Source organism: Miniopterus schreibersii (assembly GCF_964146895.1).
Source record: "Miniopterus schreibersii genome assembly, chromosome: 1".
Taxonomy (NCBI): Eukaryota; Metazoa; Chordata; class Mammalia; order Chiroptera; family Miniopteridae; genus Miniopterus; species Miniopterus schreibersii.
The window spans coordinates 88,550,950-88,572,712 of record NC_138101.1 but is presented as its reverse complement, the minus strand read 5'-3'; the positions used below and the strand labels follow the sequence as shown (position 1 = coordinate 88,572,712).

Below are 21,763 nucleotides of genomic sequence, written 5' to 3'. Positions count from 1 at the left end.
TGCAGAGATAGGCAGTGGGGACCCTGGGGAGCGGGGTCCAGGCCGGGGTGGGGGGCTGGCGTTCCTCGGGAACCGGAGCCCCGCCTGGGACCCCCACGGCCTGACCCACGGTGCAGGGACAGCCCCGAGGGTCCCGGCTGCAGCTCCCAGCGCTCCCGGGCGGCGGCACCGCTTACCTTGAGGGCTCTGCAGGGACTCGAGGGGCGCACGGGGGGGGGCGCGGGCGGCCTCGGGGCAGAGGCGCAGCTGCGCTCAGGCTGCACCGGGCTCAGGTCCCCCGCCGGGCTGCCTCCGGGAGGCAGTGGCATCAGCCGCCCTCCCCCCGCGGCGCGCAGACGGGGCGCTCGCCTCCCGCCGCTTTGCATCGAGGTGCAGGCGGGGCGCCTGTAGGAGACACACACTGAGAAATGCAGGTGGGGGGCTGCGAAAAATCGGGGCTGATCTGCCCCACTCCTCGGACTTGTGCCTCATTTCCCCTTACGTGCCTCCTCTACACTACAACCTTGACAACCTTGAAGAAAGAGGTGTTTTTGTTGTTTGTTTTTAGAATCTGGGAAAAGTCATGCTTTCCTGTCTCATCCTTCCCTTGCTTGGCGCCGAGCACCCCCTTCTCTCAGGACCGTTCCCTGGTGAACTGACCCTTCTTTGTCACCTCAATATATTAGTGGCTAAGGGGCTTGGGGCCAGGAGACGGTTCCACAAAGGCCCGAGAACCCCATTTCTTTCAAAAAGTGTCTTCCTAAGTGTTTGCTTCATCCCCTGCTGTGCTTCCTCTTTCCAGCCCCAGGTGCAAGGTCCTCTTCCCAGCCGGCACATCCCCGCCTGCAGGGCACCCAGCGGGGGAGTTTATTCTGAGTTCAGCTGCTTGGGGGAGAATCAGGGGTGGGAGGAGGCATGGAAGCAGGGGTGGGGACCGCGCCCTCAGCCTAGGCCATTTCTTAAGGATCCAATCCCACTGGTGACCTTCCCACACCCAAAGCTCAACCACACTCAGGTGGCGGGTGCAGCTGTGGCTTCTCACACCTTGTTGGTGGAAATCCAAAATGGTAATGGTGTGAGTCTTGGGGGTGGGATGGGGTGGCATTAGGCAATAACTGTTTAGTTTACATATGCAATTACTCTTTGACCCAGAGATTACACTTCTAAGAATGTATGACAAAGATTCTGTGATGAAAAGGAGTAATGCATATGCTCCGCCACTATCTATTTGTAACAGCCAAGGACTGGCTGGAAATAACCCCATGACCTTCAGAGACCTAGACCCTGAAAGGACCTAGACCTTCAGGACAGGAGTCTCCTGAGAGAAAGTGGGGAGATCCGAAAATACACACCTTAAAATAAGTTACCATTTGTAAGTAGGGTTGGATGACCCTCCTCTTTCCCTATACAGCTGTCTTCAAGTGTTTCTGTGGCATGCAGTTAGACAGACATGAGCAGACCAAGGACAATGGGCCAGGTACAGGAGGTCACCAAGGTGGAAAGCTCACCAAGGTGCCTAGCCAGGGACAATTATAGGGTGGGGCCTCCCCTCAGGGGACCTTTCCTCCCCTAGCAAATTGATGGTCCTGCAGTTTGGACCCCTTGCCCTTTCCTCCCTAGAGATAACATCTAGGCCTCAGTTGTATTTCAGCTCCAGACCCAGAAAAGCAACAAAATCAGACCATTGACCCCATCCATGGCAGACCTCAGGCCCAAGCTGCACTGGATAATGACCCCACTGCCCTGGTGCCAACCAATCAATCAGTGGAGACTTAGACCCTGAAAGGACACACCTGAAAAATTGCTGAATATTTTATTGAGATCTGGGGCCTCCCTTAAAATCTCCACCCTTAAAACCCTTAGGGTGAGGACCCAGTGCACTCTCCCTCCTGGGCGCACTCCCACACCTTTCCCTTTTCCTCCTCCTCATCCTAGGCTCTTACTATTAACGTCCTCACACCCAAGCTCCAATGCCTCCTTCCTTTACCTCTACAACTTGTTTTCTAAGCCCATTTCTTCTAGGAATTACTTCTACCTCTGTGACTTACCAAATAAATGTTCTCTTACAGTTTGGATCTTGTAGCTGAATTCTTTCTTAGCCAGAACCTAAGAACTGAGTTTGCTGAACCAGGTTTGGTCTGATGCCAACAGTCAGACACCTGGTGCTGTTCCCTCTGCCTACAACATTTCTATATGGGGAGGTGGTGGAGACATAAAGATATAAATTAGACTTATAAATTAGGTAATTTCAGATAATTCAGTTATTTATTTAATGAGAAACTATTGAGCACCTAGTCTTCTAAGAACAATGAAAATAAATAGTGAAGAAAATTATTTTTTTCATGGATGGTACATTCTAGTTGGGAGAGAATAGACAATAAAAAAATATTTAACAGGTCAAGTGTGAACGAAAAAGTGGCCACATGCTAAACCTGACAAGCTCAGAGGAGGTGCATGGCAGGCCTTGCAAACTCAAGAGACCTAAAGTAACCACACAGTGTTATTGGTGGAAGTGGGGTATCTCCTTCCCTACTGGGTGCTTGGTGTTGGGGCCTTACAATATCTCAAGAAAAAGAAATTTCTGAGGCTCTCATAGAAGGATTAGTTATTTACATCCCTGGGTTTGCAAAGTCCCATTCCCATGATCTAGTTCTGTAAAATGTGCAGCCGGGGATTCAGCAGAGCTAGAAGCAAAGCCAGCATCCAGTGTTTCCCTGCCATGGTGGAGCTGAGTCCCATGGGTCCCATTAGGCTAGTTGCAGTCCATTAGTCCATTGTGTGTGGGGTCCTCATGTAGGCAAAAGCAGGAGCATAGAAGTCCCATAGGCCAGGAACAGAGACTGAGCAAGAGAGAGAACTCCTTTGTTTAGGAGTTTAAGTATCTCAAATCTTCCCAAGCTTGCAGTGGCCACACCTACTCTAGCCAATGACCTGTTCCCAGATGTGACTGATGGACAAGTACCTTCCCTATTTCACCCGGGCTTTACTGGGCATTCGTCTATTCCCCTGTCCAGCCCCTTCCCTGGGGAAAATAGACCTGGGGAGTGTGAATTTGCAGCTTCCTGGCAAAGCTGCACAAATGACATGCCTATAAAATTTGGCCTTGCCTTTGCTCCTGTCCAGGTATTTATAACTGGGTTTATTACAATGGTATCATCGATGCAATAAGAAGCAGACCATTCAATGGGTGAGAACAGAAAACCCCAAAACAAAAAACATAACCTGAGAATTTAACACACAGTAAAGTGACTTCAAACTAGGTGAGAAAAGGTGGTTTGTGGCATGTGAATAGCCTTTTTTTAAAAAAAAAAAAAAAAAAAAGTTCTTAAATGGTACTGTGCTGCTCCAAAACAAATCTTGGATTGATTAAAGATTTATTTGGGGGTGTGGACGAAAAGGGGCCATACGCTAACCTGACAAACTCAAGGAAGGCCTGTATGGTGGCCTTGCAAACTCAGAGACCTAAAGTAACCACAAAGGATGGTCTGAAATTAAAACATATAAACTAAAAGTAGTTTATGGCAGGTAGTCATGTCCTAGGCTAGAACCTTCCCTGACAAAAGTCAACCTTTACCTTAACTGAGCCTGTCGTCTTTTGCATCTATCAGAGCATAGCTTTGGGAGGTCAAGGTAACTCCCCTGTTCCAGACCCCTCAGGGCACAGCCAATGCACCAGGGCAGAGACCACAAATCCTCTCATGTTAATCATGTTGTCATCATGTTAATTGTTGATTGATAACTATCCTGTACCCACAGATGTAAAAGGTGTATGTGTCTATCATTTTACTTTTCATCCAACCCCAGAGGTTTCCCCACTTTGCCTTCTCCCACCTCCCTAATCTATCACCAGGGGATTTCTTGTAACCCACCCACATCTTCTCTTTTGATTGTAATGTATAAAATAAGGAGCAAAACCTGCCATTCTCTGGAGCATTATCACAATCCTTTGAGATTTTGCTTCCTGACAATTGTTGACAGTTTGCCTGCAATAAACTCACAAAAATTCTCTATAGGTTTGAATGTTTCTTATGTTGACAAGGGAAATAAAATGTAAATGTAAGAGGTGGGCCCAAGGGAGAAGATTAAGAGGCATATGGAAAATTGCTTTCATTTCATTAGGTCAAGGTGCACTGGTTTCCCATAAATTTGCACATGCGGGGACACATATTGCCACAATCTTTGAAACTATGAAAGCATCCTTCTGTTGTTGCATCTGCCAAATTCCCTGGAGAATAGATCAACTGGAGGTTGGCTGCAGTCCAGAGAAATGTGGAAGAGAAATAAATTGAGGCACAAGGAGATTTAGAGACTATTTTATTTTATTTTATTTTTAACAGCGGTAAACAGTTTTTATTCAGGCAATGAAACATGGAAAAAATATATTAGTAATCATTATAATAATTTCATTTGTGTGAGTATAACTTTTACAAATATTTACCTGACACATAATAGGGAAATTACTGTGCATATAAAATTTATGTAGATGATTATTCCACACAACACAATCCTGATAGCAGTGGTCAATGCTGGGTTCGCTCCTCCAGATGAGGCTCCTCACATCCTTCATGGCACCCATGGGGACACAGTGGAAGCAGATGTGCAATTAACATTTACTTGTTGGCACATTAGTACAAATGGGTATCTACTGGCAAACACAGTTGCTAACAGCAACACTGAAAAGTTTACTGCTACCTCTGAGATTTAAATGCCTGGGTCCCGTCCCATTGGGTAAGAAGGACCAGGGCTGAGGCTATGGGTGTGGTGACAGACTGTCCTGTATCTGGACTGGGGGTGGTTTCTGAGTTCCAATTTTTATAGGTCTGCTTGGGAATTATTTATATAGAATATTGGTTATCCATGTGACTGAGAAATCCTTTTTGGAGTATATTTCATATACCACTAAAAGGCAGAGAGGGAGAAAGTGGAATCTGTAGAGTTCTAAAGAATCGATACAAGGAAGGTTCAAGCCACACCTCAGCTCCACACCTGGCCTCCTCCAAATGAGTTAAGACTCTCAGCATCGCACGCAACATCTCTATGTTAGAACTATAACCAAATATATATATATATATATATATATTAATAGCTGGAACCATATTATAGTTAATAAAGTCATTCCTTAAGAATCTTGTTTGTCCAAATCTAACTGCATGCTAAGAGGCACAGAAATGGGATTGCATTTGGACAAAGAACTACAAAAAGTGCAATCTTTAGTCTCCAGAATGCTAGCTCTGGGCACTAGGGAGGGTCTTCCCTGGAAATGCTGCTGTTTATATTGTCTCCCAGAGGAGAACCTTACAGATGTTTCTCCAATTTCTTTAGCTTTACTCTATGGGAGACTCAAGGTTTGAGTGCTAAACTTGAGTGATAAGCTTTTCAAAAATCACTGGAATCTGGAGGCTAGTCAAACCTTTTTGGACAGAAGTCTCCTCAAAATATTTCTATAAAAGTCTTTGAATACGACAACTTCTTAGACTTTTTGCCTGACATTCTGGGATTCCCAGATTATAGTTGTTCTCTAATAAGCAAATAATAATCTGTTATCTTTAAAATTCTTCAGAATATATACATTTTTACTTCAAAATTCTTTGCCTGAATCATTTAATCTTTCAACACCTAGATTCTCTCTTTCCAACAAGAGCTTAAAGTAAGGAACCAAGTCCGAGAATAAGCTTGTGTGGTCACAAAACCAAAATGAAAGACAACAGTCATGTACAGTTCAGTGAGATGGCTACTAATTATAGTGAAAAAACAAAAGGGAATAAAGAGAGAGCTTTAGAGCTTTTATACCACTAGAAAAAGATGTGTGAATCATTTCCAGCTAGTGTACACAAGATTACCAGCCTTGCTCTTTAAAAATTCTATTTTGAGCTGTAGAGCCAACAGCAAGCCCCGGTTATCTTTCTTTAAAGCAAACGCTTCCCTCTGGCTGCTTTCGGACAGCCCAGGAACACCTGGGCAGTTTACTCCTCCTTTTCACAAACAGCACTAACTTGGGGCTGTCCAATGAAGATCTAAGTATTGGTGTAAGAGTTGCACAAAGTGTGGGGCAGGTGGAAAGGGTAACTGGATGGAAAGAAAATATAACCTGAGTGATCCCCCAAAACCAAACATAAATCTTCCCTTAGATTCCATATCATTCTGGAAGGCAGTCAGATCCTCAGAGCTTTGCACGAGCATGTGTTTCTACACTCCCTAATTTGGGCTAGGTTTGAAGAAGCTAAAAAACACGTAAGAAAACTGGGCATTTCAATATTTCCAGAACAATTTTACACAACCAAAGGTTTGGGCAGGCCTTCAGGAGCTTCTCCCAATAGAGTGAATCTCAGGAGGTCTGATGGTAACTGACCAGCCAACCAAGTGACAAAATGCTCAGTCTCCAACTAAAATACTTTAAGATAAAGACTACCTATCTACACTTTGGCCAAGCCAAAAACTTAAGAAATGGCTCTGGATCCAGTCTCAGCAAGATCACCTAACAGTTCCCAACCATGATCTAGGCCAGCAACTTCCATTCATCTGTTGTCACTTTTGTAAGGGTTTATTGTTGCCTAACTAACAAGTACTCTGGTGCCCTAGGGGCCCACTCTAGGCTATATTCTTACTCTCTTGAGTTCTAAAAGTTTGGAGTTTTGGGGGGAGGGGTGTTGTTCTTTTTAAAGGAAAAAGAAACAACATACTTTGTTCTGCCCAGTATATTCTCCTGATTTGTCAGCTGCACAAGCTACATTTTTACTCTTGTTGGAGCATATCCACCTATTTCATCAGAAGGAAGCACATATTCTTGTAACAGTCATGGCTGAGAGGCCAGTGGCAACTACTACTTAACATGGGCCCTCTCGAATTCCTTGTGCAGCAACCTTGCCCTAGGATCTAGTTTTTAAGGGGTCTCTTTGACCAGTGTGCTAGGGAAGGATTGTCGTCACCTGTTTTAACACACAGCTACCTTTTCTTATCTACACAAGAATCCTAAAAAGAGGACCAGGACTCAGAGACCACTAAAGCCTTCCATGCTTAAAATAATCAACAGAAAACAAGTAAACATGGACATGTCACCAAAATACAGCAGCAAAAGGTTTAGCAACGTTTCTTTCTGCAAAATACACAGCTCGTCTTCCTGGTAGGAGAGGACTGAATGAGGAAATCAGAGGCACCACCGGGAGACACCAGCCCTCTGCCGCTGAGACTACAGTACAGCTCGCACATTAATCCAGTGACTGTTTTCAAGGCCCCAATGACTGTCAAGTCACTTCTCCAACCACAGATCACTTCCGTCATTCTTTTTTGTACAAAATGGTAAGACAACAGGCTTTAAAATACAGCCTAAGCACCAATCATGATAAATGTATATTGGTAAAATGTGACTTCTGGCTTTAAGAGACATTATTGACCTCCCTGGGGCTAAAGATTGCACCCCTGTGAATAGTACACTTCTAAAGAAAAACTCATGTTTAGAGATCTATAGACGTCCTCCACCAGGCACAATTCATTGCTGAAGGTGGACCATGCAATAGTTCTACAGGAGAAGTACCAAAAGTTACATGTACTGAACATAGTGCATGTCACCATAAAGACCTTCAGGGTGCTAAGATTAAGACAAGGCTGCTTTAAAACACTTGCAGGGATTTGGTTTTGCCTACGAAATGCTGGGGAATTCACTGGCTACATGGCAATTTTCCATTTGGGGGTTAACAGCCCCACCACACTGAATGAGAGCTTGAGGAATTGGGTTCTCAGAGTGTGGATCTGCTCCCTTTACTCCCCTCCTCTAGTGAAATGTCTTTTCTTTAAAAATATTCAAAACGTGCTGATTTTCAGAGTGCTTCACATGATTTTTTACTGCCCATTTTGTTAAAAATTATCTTTAGTTTGAAAGGACTTTTTTTGCCTTAAAGAAAAAATCTGAAAAACAAGGCATCACACTTGTGCAAAACCAACTGTTTCTTCACCTTATAATTGCTGATGGGGTTACAGACCTTTTAATTATATAAGTTCATCTAAACCTTTTACAAGTAGATTTTCTTCACATATTTCAAATAGACAATAAATAGGAAATGTTGGTTCTGTAGCAACAAGTGAAGCAGAGGAGACAAAGTGGCTCTAGGATAGTCACACCCCAGCTCCGAGGGAGCCCCACTCTGCTGTGCCTGCAGGGGGCAGTCACCACCAGCCTGCCAACTAACCCCAAAGGGGTCACACTCACACTCATCAAGGCTGAGGAGCATCCAAATACCAGGGCAACAAAGATGATGGCGAGGCCTGGCCGGGCATGGCTCAGCGGTTGAGCATCGACCTAGGATCCAGGAGATCAGGGTTCAATTCCTGGTCAGGGCACATGCCCAGGTTGTGGGCTGCAGCCGATCAGTGACTCTCATCATTGATGTTTCTATCCCTCTCTCTCCCCCTCTTCTCCTCTCTCTGAAATCAATAAAGATATATTTAAAAAAAAAAAAAAGATGATGGCGAAGTCTTCCCTGGACGTGACACCTGAGCCGGGGTCATGAGTCATGATAGGCAGGAGTCAGGGGTGGTCACAAATTCTCAAATTGGCATTCTGAGCCAGGACTTTCAAAATAGGCTTTTACATTTATGGAAAGCGGTTCTTCTGTAGAGTTCTTACCTGACTATGCTTCAGGGGAAAAAGAGCAGCATGTGTAAATATATGTGCATGTGTACAAATGAGTAGTCAGAGTCCCTTCTTGTTCACAAATTAGAAGTAACAAAAACCAAATTACCACCTCAAATAAAACCATTAATACTGAAAATTAAATTTAAAAGATAAACAGGTCACACAAAAAATCAGACAGTAGCCACAAAATCACAAATTTAACACACCTGGAAAAGTAAAGCTGACTTTAAAATGAATTACAGACAGAGAAATCACAAACCCAACTTAGCAGCCTGTCTAACTGGACCATCAGGTGATGAAGGGCTCGAGGATGGCCTGCTGCCACTCCTTTGGTGACTGTGTGGCACTCCAGGGTTTCTTCCGGGGCTGTGCATCGGCAGCAAAGCGGGACAGGAACCAGTAGGCATGTGCTTTTTCGAAGTGTTTTTCTCTGCAAAGGGGCAACAATTCCTGGATAAGGCAATATAATTGTGGTCACGAGAGAAGCAGCCAAATGCAGATCCAGGGAGCTAACAGGGGAAACTCAGTCAGTCTTTCCCTGCTTTGCAATCAGCTCATCACAGATTTTCATCAGTTCTTCAATTTCTTGGTTCTTCTGCTGAAGGGCCCTTTCCAGGGACTCCACTTTCATCTGCTCTTTGCGGAGTCCTGCATGAGAGCTGCACTTTCAGCCTTTGCTTTTGTTCGAACCTGAGCAATCTCTTCATTGGCTTTGTCTAGTTTTCTTTTGCATGGATTTTCAGAGCCTGATATCTCTGTTCCTCTTGTTTAACTCTGGCTAAGTAATCCTGAGCACATTTTTTCAAGGCTTCTTCATTCTTCTTGAACCCCTCCAGAACACCTTTCAGGTTCTCATATCTCCTGAAGAGATCAGAAAGGGACCTTTCCACAGAATTAAGGTCAGCCAAGGCCTGCTCCTTCTCCATGGTCAGTTGCTGGAAGCTTTTCTGAGATGTCATACTTGCCCTTTGTTCATCTTCAATCATTTGGGCAATGGTCTTTTCATATTCAGCTACAATTTTCCTCATCTCCAAGACTTCTTGCCGAGTTTCTTCATATTTTTTCTTCAATTCATTTGCTTCAATCTCTTTAGTGATTATCTCTTCTCTTATCAGGGTGAGCATGGCTGTCTAATCTGATTCACTGAGGCAGATGCCATCCAGGGGGCTCTCTCCTCCACAGGCCACGGCCATGGGGGCCTTCTCTACAGGGGATTCCAGCATTTCAGGCACAGCAGATCCATCTTTCTCCATCTTCTGGCATGTCTCTTTTTCTATGTTTTTCACCTCGGCCCAGGATGATTGGATGATTTCTGAACAGATGAAGTGGATGCCAGTTTCTCCTCATCGGTAGCATGGCCATCCCTGTTAGAAATGTCTGAAATCTGGGAAATCACTGCTCCTTCATCCTGACGACACCCATCCAAAGCAAGGGACTGCGTTTCATATTTCTTCACTTTACAGCCACTCGTTATTAAACACAACTTTGCCTTCTTGGGTGATTCTAAGATTTCATTAACATGATTACCAGCAGGAGAACAAAAGTCACTGTTTGTTAAAGCTGTAGTTGGTTTAAAGGGATCCGTGGATTCATCAAAGTGGTAGGTGCCCTTAGGGGAGAGGGGAGGGGAGTCCTGCAGTGTGGACTGGCCCCCAAGGGGGCTGAAGCTGGGGTTATCCCACTGACTGGGATCCTGCTTAGAAGACGCTTGAGAGAGAGAAGCACTGTCTGCAGCTGGGTCCAGAGGAGGTTCTGTACCTTTGGCACATACTGGCTTACTGGCACCATCTTTCTGTACCTTGGGAGGCAGTTTGTTACCCAGTGTCCTGCCAAGTTTTCTTGGAAGGCCTTTCCTGAACTCTACATTTTCCACATCTTCTGTGAAATCAAACTCGAGCTCCAGGGGTGAGCTCCTTGACTCCTCCAGCAGCTCAACCCCAGAACCATTGGTGTCACTTACTAGGAGTGCTGCTTGATGCTTCCTTAAAGTCGGGGACAGATTTCTGGGTCCTGGCATCTCCTAGCAAAGGATTTGTGTTCCCATCCATTTCATCAGGGTAGGATGGCTGGGGGAGAGGCAGGCCCTCCATGGAAGTTTCTGAGAACTCGCCTACTGTTTTCTTCCTCAGAGAGACAGGCTTGGGCTTGTTTAAGACCAGGGCTGTGGTGGTGTGAAACTTCAGGCTGCCCAAGGTCTCCTCCTCCAGAAAACTCCCCTTTAAAAGAGTCTCTAGGGGAAGGGGGACCTGGGACCCCCGAGCCCCCGAGCCCCGAGCTGCTGGGCGCTGCAGGCCGGGGCCCTGAGGAGACCTCAGGAGAGGCATCTTGGGGGGGGGGGGTCGCCTGCCCGGCAGGGCTCCGCGGCCGCCCCATTGGGGAAGCAGGACTAGGAAGAAGCGCTCCCACCCGCCCCCACGGCGCTCGCTTAACCACATCGGCGCCTCCGCTGGAAATGCTGAAGGGCACGGTCAACGGGTCCCTCCATTTTGAAAGGGAACAAAGGCTTTCCCCCTTCCCCTACTCGTAGGAGCTGGAGCTGGAGCTGGAGGACCGCGCTCACGTCGTTCAGCCCTTGGCAGATCCCCCCCCAATGGGTGAAGTGGGCGCGGTCCGGGTGTGTGGCGGGGGCGCCAGAGACAAGGAGGCTGGAGGTCCTGAGGGCGACCCCAGGAGGACTCGCAAGCCGAGACCAAATCCTTGAGTTTCAGCTCAGATTCTGAAGGTAATTTTGAGACCCCTGAAGTTGAAACACCGATCAGATCACCTCTCAAGGAATCACTAGGATTAGCAGGACCTGGGGCCAAAACCCAAGACTCACAAGAAGTTGATGAACAGCTGATAGCAGAAGTGGTTGAAAAATGCTCATCTGAGACTTGTTCTAGACCCTCAGAAAATGAGGTTTCACAGCAGCCTGTTGAGTTTTACTCAGTCAGGGATTTCAAAGAAGAACCTGAACGTGATATTAGCAAGATTTCAGCAGTGAGGCCATTTTCAATAGAAACCAAGAATTGCACGGATATCTCGGCACCTCTTGGAACAGAAGCAGTGTATGGCTGTGTAACTGCACCCTCAGGGTCAGCTCTGCCCTCCAGCCCACCAGAAGCCATCCAGGACAAGGCGATGGCAGAAAGCACCATGGGGGTTACCCTGGAGGCTTCCACAAAAACCGACCTCCTGTCCTGAGCGAGTGCCCAGCAGAAGCAAGTTAAGCAAAGACTGCTGTTTCACTGCGGTGAATAACTTTTGCAAGCCTCAGGAAACAGCTAACTCCCAGGGATGTTTGAAGAGAACCCCAAACCCGCCCACAGGCAATCTCTGAGATTTGCGACGCTTGAGCGGCCCACGTGGGCTGGAGCACCCTGGGCCGTAGGTCTCTGTGCGCATGCGCAGTGATGTCAGCGGCGTTGCTTGGTTACCGTGATTCTGGGCCTGGAGATTCTCAGCCCTCAACTGCCCAAGGCTCTGCTTGAACCTTGTGGCCGCGGGCTGTTGGCGAGAGACAGAGACAGAGACAGAAAGAGAGACAGAGAGAGAGAGAGAGACAGAGAGAGAGAGAGACAGAGAGAGAGACAGAGAGAGAGAGAGACAGAGAGAGAGAGAGACAGAGAGAGAGAGAGAGACAGAGAGAGAGAGAGACAGAGAGAGAGAGAGACAGAGAGAGAGAGAGAGAGACAGAGAGAGAGAGAGAGAGAGAGAGAGAGAGAGAGAGGTATTGGGAGTGGGAGGCGGGAATAGTGGAGGGGAAGGTGGGGCTTCCCTGAAGCCCGAAGCCTCTGCAATAATGTTTGGTTTTCGGAGGCGTTCGACCCTGGCCCCCTTGGGTCACCCCCCACGCCAGAGGGGGCGCATCTTTGGAGGCGGAAGGCCCGGCTCTCGAGACAGCGACATGGGAGCGATCCACAGAGCGGCCAGGGCCGGCAGCGTGTGGAGAGTGAAGCAAGCTCTGTTTTTCGGGAAAAGCGGCTTGAATGACAGAGACAGGATGAGCAGGTAACAGGGACTGCGAGGCTGGGGCGCGGGGTCCCCGGGATGAGGCGGGTGGGCCCGGGAGGAGCCCCCCTGCCCGGCTCCGGGGGAGCGCAGGCCGCCTGCCCCGCCCGCTGTCCCGCCTCCCGCGGAGCCGCAGCGCCTCCCGGGGACCTGCCGGGCCCAGCGCTCGGGCCACTCCGTGAGCAGCACAGACACAACACAAGGACCCGCTCGTAACTCCTCCTACACACACTCTACTGACAATTTTTAAGCGATTTAACCACATGTCAATAATGGAAATGAAATTAAGTGTATACAGCATTTTATATTGATGTTCACACTGTATTCCCATGATAGAGCAACTTCTGGGCTAAAAGTTCTTTAGATGAAACCCAATAACCGTTTATCTCGGGGCACACCTACGTTCCTTACTGAGGGACCTCAGAAGGCACTTTCAGGCGGGAAGATGGCAGTGCCCTTGACTAGGAAGACTCAGTTTCTCAAAATGTGTGCTCTTTTTATGTTTGTCAGTTTTACAAGCCAAATAAGTATGGTTTTAAAATTTTTGAGTTACGTTGGTTATCTTTCATTATTGTCATGAAATTAAGAAAAAATTTGTGTAGCAGACAAAGGTTTACCCTTCTAGATATCAACATGTGCTATAAATGTCCACAAACTGTTTGCTTACTAGTAGCTGAAAAGACAGATAAATGATTGGGACAGAAGGGAAAGTGCCCAAGCACCCAAATATATGTAAGACTTTAGATCTTGCTACTGGTGACATTTCATGTCTGTAGGAAAAGGTCAAGTTCAAAGGGTGGATAAATACCTGTTAAATATTTGGAGAAAACTAACTAGGTTTTTATCTCCTCCAAGTAAATTCAAGATTGAATTTTTTAAATACACAAAATGAGAAAAGTACCAGAAGAAAACACAAGTGCCCATTTATACATTTTTGTTGTTGGTGGCAAAGACTTCAAAAGCAAGATTTCTGGAGGTTGCTTGAGCAATATAAAAAATTCAAACCCTCTGTCTATCAGATAATATTAGCAAAATAGGAGAAAATATACTTGCAAAATATTTACAATGTCTGTGTATCAGAGAAAATGTGTATCTTCATTTTATAGAGAAGTCTTTGAAATCAACAAGAAAAAACAAATTTGAAAGTGGACAAAGACCTTTTTGCTTATGTACAAGTGACCAATGGACAAAAAAAAAAAAAAAAAAAATAGTGCCCCTGATAAAAAAAGGAATTTATGTTGAAAGAGGAGTAAAATAATGTTTTCCATCCACAAAGTTTGTGAAGACGACCAGGGATTGTCCTTATACTGCTGCTTAAAGTTTAAGTTGCTTCTGACTTTTGAAATAGGCAATTTGGTGCTGAGTGCCACGTTTAAAATGTCTGTGTGTATCCTATACCCATCAATTCTATTTATACTAAAATATCTTTATGAAATAATTAGATAAATTACATATAATTTGTTTTTCTCAGCACTCCTTAAAATAGCAATGTATTAAGAAAAAAAATCGGTTTGATTATACATACACACAGACTATCATCTTATGTTAGCTGAAAATATGTGCAAAATGTAATAAAATTTATTTCTGATCATTCTCAATGAGTATTTTTTAAAACATCTGATTTCTGCAATGATCAGGTACAGAAATTCTAGGAAATATTATCATGAATAAAATCATTCTGGAGAAGAGCAATAATATGAATCTTGCAGAGATAAAATTATTTCTCACTTTCTATTTTGCTTTTTTCTGGAGATTTTTTTGAGGATTGGTATCTCTTGACAACTTTTAGCTTCTTCAGAAGTAAAGGAAATATATATTTTTAAATTGTTGACACTATAATAAATGTCATCCATTTCACCCCATTTAGTGCCCCTCCACCCAGCCCCCTTTGGCCTTCACCACATTGTAGTCTGTGGCCATCGGCTCCCCATATATGCACATATATGTTCTTTGGCTAATCTCCTTCAGTTCCTCCCAACCCCCTCCTTCTGTTTGTTCCATGTATCCATGCCTCTGGTGCTATTTTGTTTGTCAGTTTATTTTGTTCATTAGATCCCACATATAAGTGAGAACATATGGTATTTGTATTTGTGTGGCCCATTTTGCTTAGCATAATACTCTCCAGGTCCACCCATTCTGTCACAAAGGGTAAGAGTTCCTCCATTTTTACAGTTCTATAGTATTCCATTGTGTAAATATACCACACCTTTTTTATCCACTCATCTACTGATGGACACTTGGGCTGTTTCTTATCTGCCTGTAGAGTGTATGCATATAACTACACATATATATTTTACTTTATATAGCTTTATTACATACAATATGTAAATGACTATAGATTAATCATTTTAGTTGTGTCCTTATGAAAATAAAAGATAAAAAAAACTATGCCCTGGCCAGTGTGGCTCAGTTGGTTGGAGCTTCATAGCCATAGCCCTCCCATACACTGAAAGGTCACTGGTGCAATTCCCGGTCAGGGCACATATCCAGGTTGCAGGTTCAATCCCAGGTCGGGATGCCTACAAGGAGCAGCTTATGGATGTTTCTCTCTTTCTCTCTCTCTTTTCCTCTCTCTTGAAAATAAATTTAAAACAAACATAAAAAAATTTTTTTAAAAAGTTAAAATTTTTGTTGTTGACAGTATTACAGATGTCTTCCATTTTCTTTCTTTTTTACCCACCCAACCCCCACCCCACACAAGGCCCTCCCCATACTATTATCTGTGTGCATGGGTTATGCACATATGCATATATGTCTTTGGTTAATCTCTTCTTGTCTCACCCCCTCACCACCGAGATCTGTTATTCTATTTCATGCATCCATACCTCTCAACCTATTTTCTTAGTCAGTTTATTTTTGTTTATTAGATTCCACATATAAGTGATATCATGTGATATTTGTTTTTCTCTAACTGGCTTTTTTCTTTTAAAAAAGCAAATATCAGTGATTATTACTATTGCCGATGTATCATTTTACTTTATAAAAGTTTCCTTTAAAAATATTGAACCCTCCCACTATGTTTATCCATTTTTTCAATCCATTTGTGCATGAAATATAACCTGAATGCCTATTATGCAGCGGACATATTCTACTCAGGATGTTTTCAATCTCTCAGGCCCCTTTCATCCTTAAAATCTTCATGTTGCCCAATATGACCAAAATGAGAAATTCAAAATTGAAGTATTAGGACCTAATCACAGTTGAAGCTTATTCTCCCTCCTTTCAAGCAAAAGCATTTCTGAAGGTAGTAAATTGTAAAAGATAACCTTTACCTGCCCTTTTGAAAATGCATAATAGTGTTAAACACTAATATTGATCATTGGGAAGATTTGCTTTCCATACAATCTATAAATCTAACTATTGAACAAAATGAGCCATTCGTTTCATTTAAATCCTGAGTTTCCTTGGGCTTAAATTTTCTTGAAAATCAAAGTAAGAATTATTTTAAAAATTTCTTGTTTTGTTCTTTTGGTTCTCTTTCCCCCATAAGGCTTTTAAGAACCAAAATTTATTTAAATGGCAACCATTTGAACAGAAATGCAAGAGGTCTGTTGTATCGACCATTATTCACTCAGGGAAAGGCACCCTGGACGGTATGATGCCAGTATTCTATGTATCAATAAGATTTTTTTTAAACAATGCTGCCAACTATAGTTGTAAGACATTCTGAATTAAAAATTGGATTCCAATGTTGGAGATGTTAAAATGTGAGAGAATAAGCATCTTAGAATCATTGAAATACTCAGTGTTCTTTCTGATCCTTAAAACACGCCTGCAAAGTAGGTATAATGATACCATTGTACTTAATTGAAATGTTGTCTTTGTAAAGTCATAGTAATAGTAATAGTGATACTAATATTATGTAACAATTATTAAGCTGTTTTTTGGTGCTAGGAACTGTAGTAAATGCTTTGCATAGATTCTCATTAAAGCAAACTGGTGTCCTGTGAGATAACTACTATTTTTATCCCCATTTTGTTGATGAGGAAATTGAGGCACAGAAAGGTCAAGTGATAGCAAACAAGTGACAGTTAAAACAGGATCAGACTCAAGCTGAGCTGAATCCCCAGGTCATCCTCTGTTCAGATAGGCTGCTGCTTCATTAATGTGCATAACAAGAACTAGTAAATATTGTACTGTCCCCAGAAGAAAACGAAGGTGTAGGGACAAATGTTTATAATTACATGAATAACTATGTATATTGAGATAGTGTACTCTAAGTTCCTAAAGAGTCCTCTCACTTTCATAGGACTGCTCTCCATGTGGCCTGTATCCATGGCCATCCCAAAGTGGTGACTCTCCTAACAGACAGAAAATGCCTGTTGGACCTCGGTGACGTTGAAAACAGGACGGCTCTGATTCAGGTAGGTACTAGCCAACTATGTTAACATGCGATGGATTTGAAGTAAACACTTTGAATAAAAATGAATTTCTCTCATTTAACTATAAGTCATTGGTGAAACTTGTGGAATGTTTACTTTGAATTCCTAGAATTTATAATCTATTTTTTGGCATAATACTGACAGGCTGTAAAATGTCAGCAAGAAGAGTGTGCAGCTATTCTGCTAGACCATGGTGCTAATCCAAATATAATGGACAACAATGGCAACACCGCTCTCCACTATGCTGTCCTTGGTCCCAGTAAATCTATGGTGGAAAAGCTGCTTTTCCACGACGCAGATACTGAAGCAAGAAATACGGTATAGATCAAATAACTTTATTTACAAAATATTTGAAATACACATTTTTACTTTAGTTGCAAGCATTTTCTTTCTCACACACATACACCGAACACAGTATTATCAGGCCCTGTCACCATGGCAACAACTCCAAAGCCCAGTCAGGGAGGGCTGGAGAAATGTAGTGCCCACAGAAGGGGCAAAGCTCTGTCTCCCAGCTACCCTTCTACCCCAGGAGGACAACTTCCTCTTAGGGCCTGGGAGTGGGTGGGAGGCTCAGAGCCCAGAGGACTGAAGGCCTGGGGGAGTGAAGTGATGGTGGGGACTGGCTGCTATGCTGGCAGAGGCTTAGGAAATGGGTGCTGCTGGGCACGAGTGGGAGGGGGAGACCTAGTACCCAGCAGGCGGAGCTGGGTGAGTGGAAGTGGGAGGAGGAAGCCGCAGTCCCCAGGCAGTAAAGGAAGGACAGGACAGCATACCACGATAGGTACTGTGATAGGAACAAAGAGTCTTGGAATCAGGACTGTAAAGATCTGAAGTGGGATCTGGAGAATGATGTTGAGTTAACCTGTTGAAAAGGGAGTGGAGGGCATTTTAACAGTCAGTGACTGCACAGGGGTGAGAGGAAAGCAGCTCCTTTTTCTTTACTTTCTATATTACATGTTTAAGTTCAGAGGATCTTTTATAAGTTTTAATATTCAGTTTGGATAGATGTAATTTTATAAATCATAAATTGTTTTTGCTGCTTTACAGGATGGCCGCACACCACTTGCACTTGCTAAACATGAAAATAAACAGAAGATGGTCGAATTTTTAGTAACTAGAGGGGCAAAAGTCGACCAGAGAGAAAGGTACAATAGCTTGTTCTTCCTTTTTAGTTTGTATTTGGAGAGCACATTTATTAAAGCTGGGGACAGTGAAACAAGGAAAGGGCTTAGGATAAAAGAAGCAACAGGGGAGAGCCTAGGCAGAGTTGCTTTGGCTCAGTGTAAACTCAGAGAAAAGGGGCCTTGGAGACAGGTTCAGAGGGCTATCCCAGGATGAGCTTCCACTGCCCACTGCTCCCCTGGTTGCAAGTCTGATGAGGTCTCTTAGAGTTTAGGAGATGGAAGCCTGAGAGGGTGAAGAGGGGCAAGGGAAAGGCTCAGGAGTGCTCCCAAGAGGGAGTGTGCTGTTTTTTTTTTTAAACCCTAGTATTGATCTAGAGTGGTAACAATCATTCAAATGAGAAAGATTAAATTAACAAGAAGATTAACTTATAATTATATAGTAAAAAATATGAACATATTATCAGTTAGGTAGAAAAACAATTATTCTGACTGGGCAAGTGGAATAGCAGTATACTGGAGGATTCTATTTCTTTATAATTTTGATTGATGTCATTTGCAATGTGACCTTTTTCATCATTTATTTTATATTAGCTAGAGGGGTTTCATACTAGTTTTATTAATTATGTATTTTATGGATTCAACTGATAGTTTACTTGATACAATAGTGGACTTAGTTTCTCTTACAGTTTTTTTAACCTTTACTTTGTATATAGTTTTCCTTAAAAGGTGCATGTTAAATATAAATAGAAGTTGATTTTGTCTTTTGGATAATCCTTTGCTTTAAATTGCTTTGTTTGACAAACACTGATATAATTAGGTTATCCCTAAGTGACTGTAAAAACTGCTACCAGATATAGTCTGGGCTCATCAGTTATTATTCTCTTTCATTTCTAGTATATTTTGATGTTTTTAGTTTTTATTGGTATGGATAGAAGGAGAAAGATAACTTTAATTGAATGAACACTTCCTTTAATGGAGGCAAGTTATATGTGAGTGATAAAGAAAAGAGACAAGGGCCTTCAATTCACACGAAACCGGGCTTAATGCCCAGCTTTCCTGCTTGACAGGTGTGTGACTTTGGGAACATTTCTTAGCATTTCCAAATATGTTTCTGGATATGACAAGGAGGATAGTAATATATCCTTCAAGGGTGATTGTGTGTAAGACTATCTAGTGGTTTTATCTTGTAAATATTTACTTTAAAATGCTAGTTAACAGGAAACTGAGGTTTAAAATAATTTCACTGTTTTTATGGAGCAGATGAGATTTAAGGCAGCTTGAGAATGGCAGTGAATTAGTCTATGTCATCAGCCAGGCTCCAAGCAAAAGGCTAGACTAGTTTGAAGTAGCAATGGGCCAGATTCTTTATTTCAGGACTTTTAAGATCTTTATTGATAAGGATCCTAACATTATCCATTTCATTCCAAGTGGAACCTCTATGCATGGGGTTACAAATAAAGTCACATCTCTGGTTTTTCTAACTAGTTACTTGGGGTCTTGAAGTGTTCATGTTAGCAGAAAAATGTGTATTTGCTGGGGGCTATCTCCTATAGTCTCCCCCTTGAATTTTGTAGGAACCTAAAGGATTCCCTAAGTCCAAGGGAGACAGTCTTCTTTCACAAGTCAGATGGAGATGTAAAAAGGACATTCTGATCTCTCTGTTGTTTCCATTGGTTCTATTGCTGCAGAGTTGCTATTGAAACAGGTCCTAAGTCAAAATTGATCTTTGCTCCCAGGCTGCCCTTGCTGATCCAGATTCCTGAGAGTTCATGTTGATTCACCCTTGGACTTGAAAGTTACAGCATTTTATAGTTTACATACATATGCTTATATGCTCAGCCATTATTCTAATTACCAGCACTGTGTTCTGGCAGCTTGGCTTCCTAGCTTTAGCTACCCACAGCCTTCCCCTGACACTGAAAAAGCTATGTGTAGCTCACATATTAGCCCAGACCTTCGCAGATGAGTTACCCTTTGAGCTTCTTGTTTTTTCCTGCCAGAAGGTGTTAGATGGAACGACCGTTGTAAGCTGTCAGAGAGGTTCAAATAATGCTGCAGGAAAAGGCCAGACTTTCCTTTCTCCTTTGTTACCAGATCTGTACCCCATGGTCACTTTATATCCTGTAGAGCATCTTTGTTTAGGTAGTGGAAGGTCCCATATCACCTTTCCCAGAATAGTAGGTACCAACTTGCCTGAGATTCCATAATTAGTCGTCCCCTCAAGTGATATCTTTGCCATAATAATGACACTTTCCCAAGTGACTTGAATTTACTTCCGGTTTCAAAATATTTTAAGTTATGCCTCACCTGGAAGTCAGTCAATAGAAAGCTCTGAATCAAAAGTAGGTTATTGGGCATGAGACTTGCTAAGGGCCCATGCGTGCCTCATCAGTATCCATGAGTGACAAGTAGGATTCTAACTCGCAAGCTAAATGGGGGTGGACAAGGAGATTACGCATCATTCTCATAAAGATCTGCTTCATCACAGTTTGAGTAGGTAGAGAAGGGAGAGTGGAAGTCCAGGCCAGCTCGTGACTTCTCTTAGTTTTCTGTTGTTGGGATGATTAACTACCAAAATAGGGGAGTATTTTGATATCTGACTTCATGAAGAAATATAATTGTAAATAAATTTAGTTGCAAGTTATATACTAGTTGAGATACCCTGAATTACAAGCCATGAAGAAAGAACAGTTAATAACCAAAATTAATAACATTTTCTAAAATCTGCAATATTTGAATGTTAGAAACTATGAAAAACCCACATTGGTGTTTATTTGGGATTCCAAAATAGTTTCAACAAATAAAGTTCATGAACAGATTTATTCTTTGCCTTACTCTTTCTCTGAACACGTCTTTTTGCTGTACTATCTCATATAATCATCCTAATAGCCTTCTAAAATAAGGCAGTAAGATTCGTATTTTATAGAGGAGGAGTTTGACCCAAAGAAAAGTCACTTGTTTGAGAACAAATAGCTGATGGTTATAGAACTATGATGTCTGAGTTGAAGATACTTGCCATTATGTCAAGTTGACACTAATTAATTCACTGAAATATATGGCCCTCAAATCATGACTATTTCATGTAACTTTCTTTTAAATTATGTGCTTAATAAAAAGTTTGTAGAACTTACAAGTTTAAAGTGTATGGTATAATTAAAGTTTGAATATTAGCTCTGATATTACCTGAAAAATTCTAAGAATTTACAACATTTGGAAAATATTTGCTTTAGTATTAATACAGTAATATTATTTATCACCATTTCTTTATACATAGTAATCAACAACGAACTACTGAATATGAAGGAGAAATGCTATCTGTAAAATGTTCTGAAAGGAGTGATCATGGTAAGATTTCTAATAGTGAATTACCCTAAGTGTTCCCACCATAGATAAAGAGTAAGGAAGTTTTGATAAAGAAAGAGCAGTTAAAAAAAAAACACAATGTGTAAGTTACATGTATAGTATTCCTTAATTTCTTCCTTAATAAACTAGTATCTAGTATTATTAAAACCGTTAATTGTAGGTGATTTAAAATCTGGGACAATATTGTTTGAAAAGAAGTTCATTTATTTATTCATGAATTCTAATATCCTATATGATATGGTTATGTAAAAAGTAAAAAGATTTCAGTTAGGATGTAGTATGTTTCCTCTTTA

General features: G+C 42.7%; 1 pseudogene across 1 annotated transcript; it reads right to left on the bottom strand.

Moving 5' to 3' along the window:
- Positions 1-8,794: 8,794 nt before the first annotated feature.
- Positions 8,795-10,932, bottom strand: LOC308567427 (transforming acidic coiled-coil-containing protein 1 pseudogene; annotated as a pseudogene). The gene has a single exon. The product of its transcript is annotated as a transforming acidic coiled-coil-containing protein 1 pseudogene (transcript).
- Between the last annotated feature and the right edge of the window lie 10,831 nt (positions 10,933-21,763).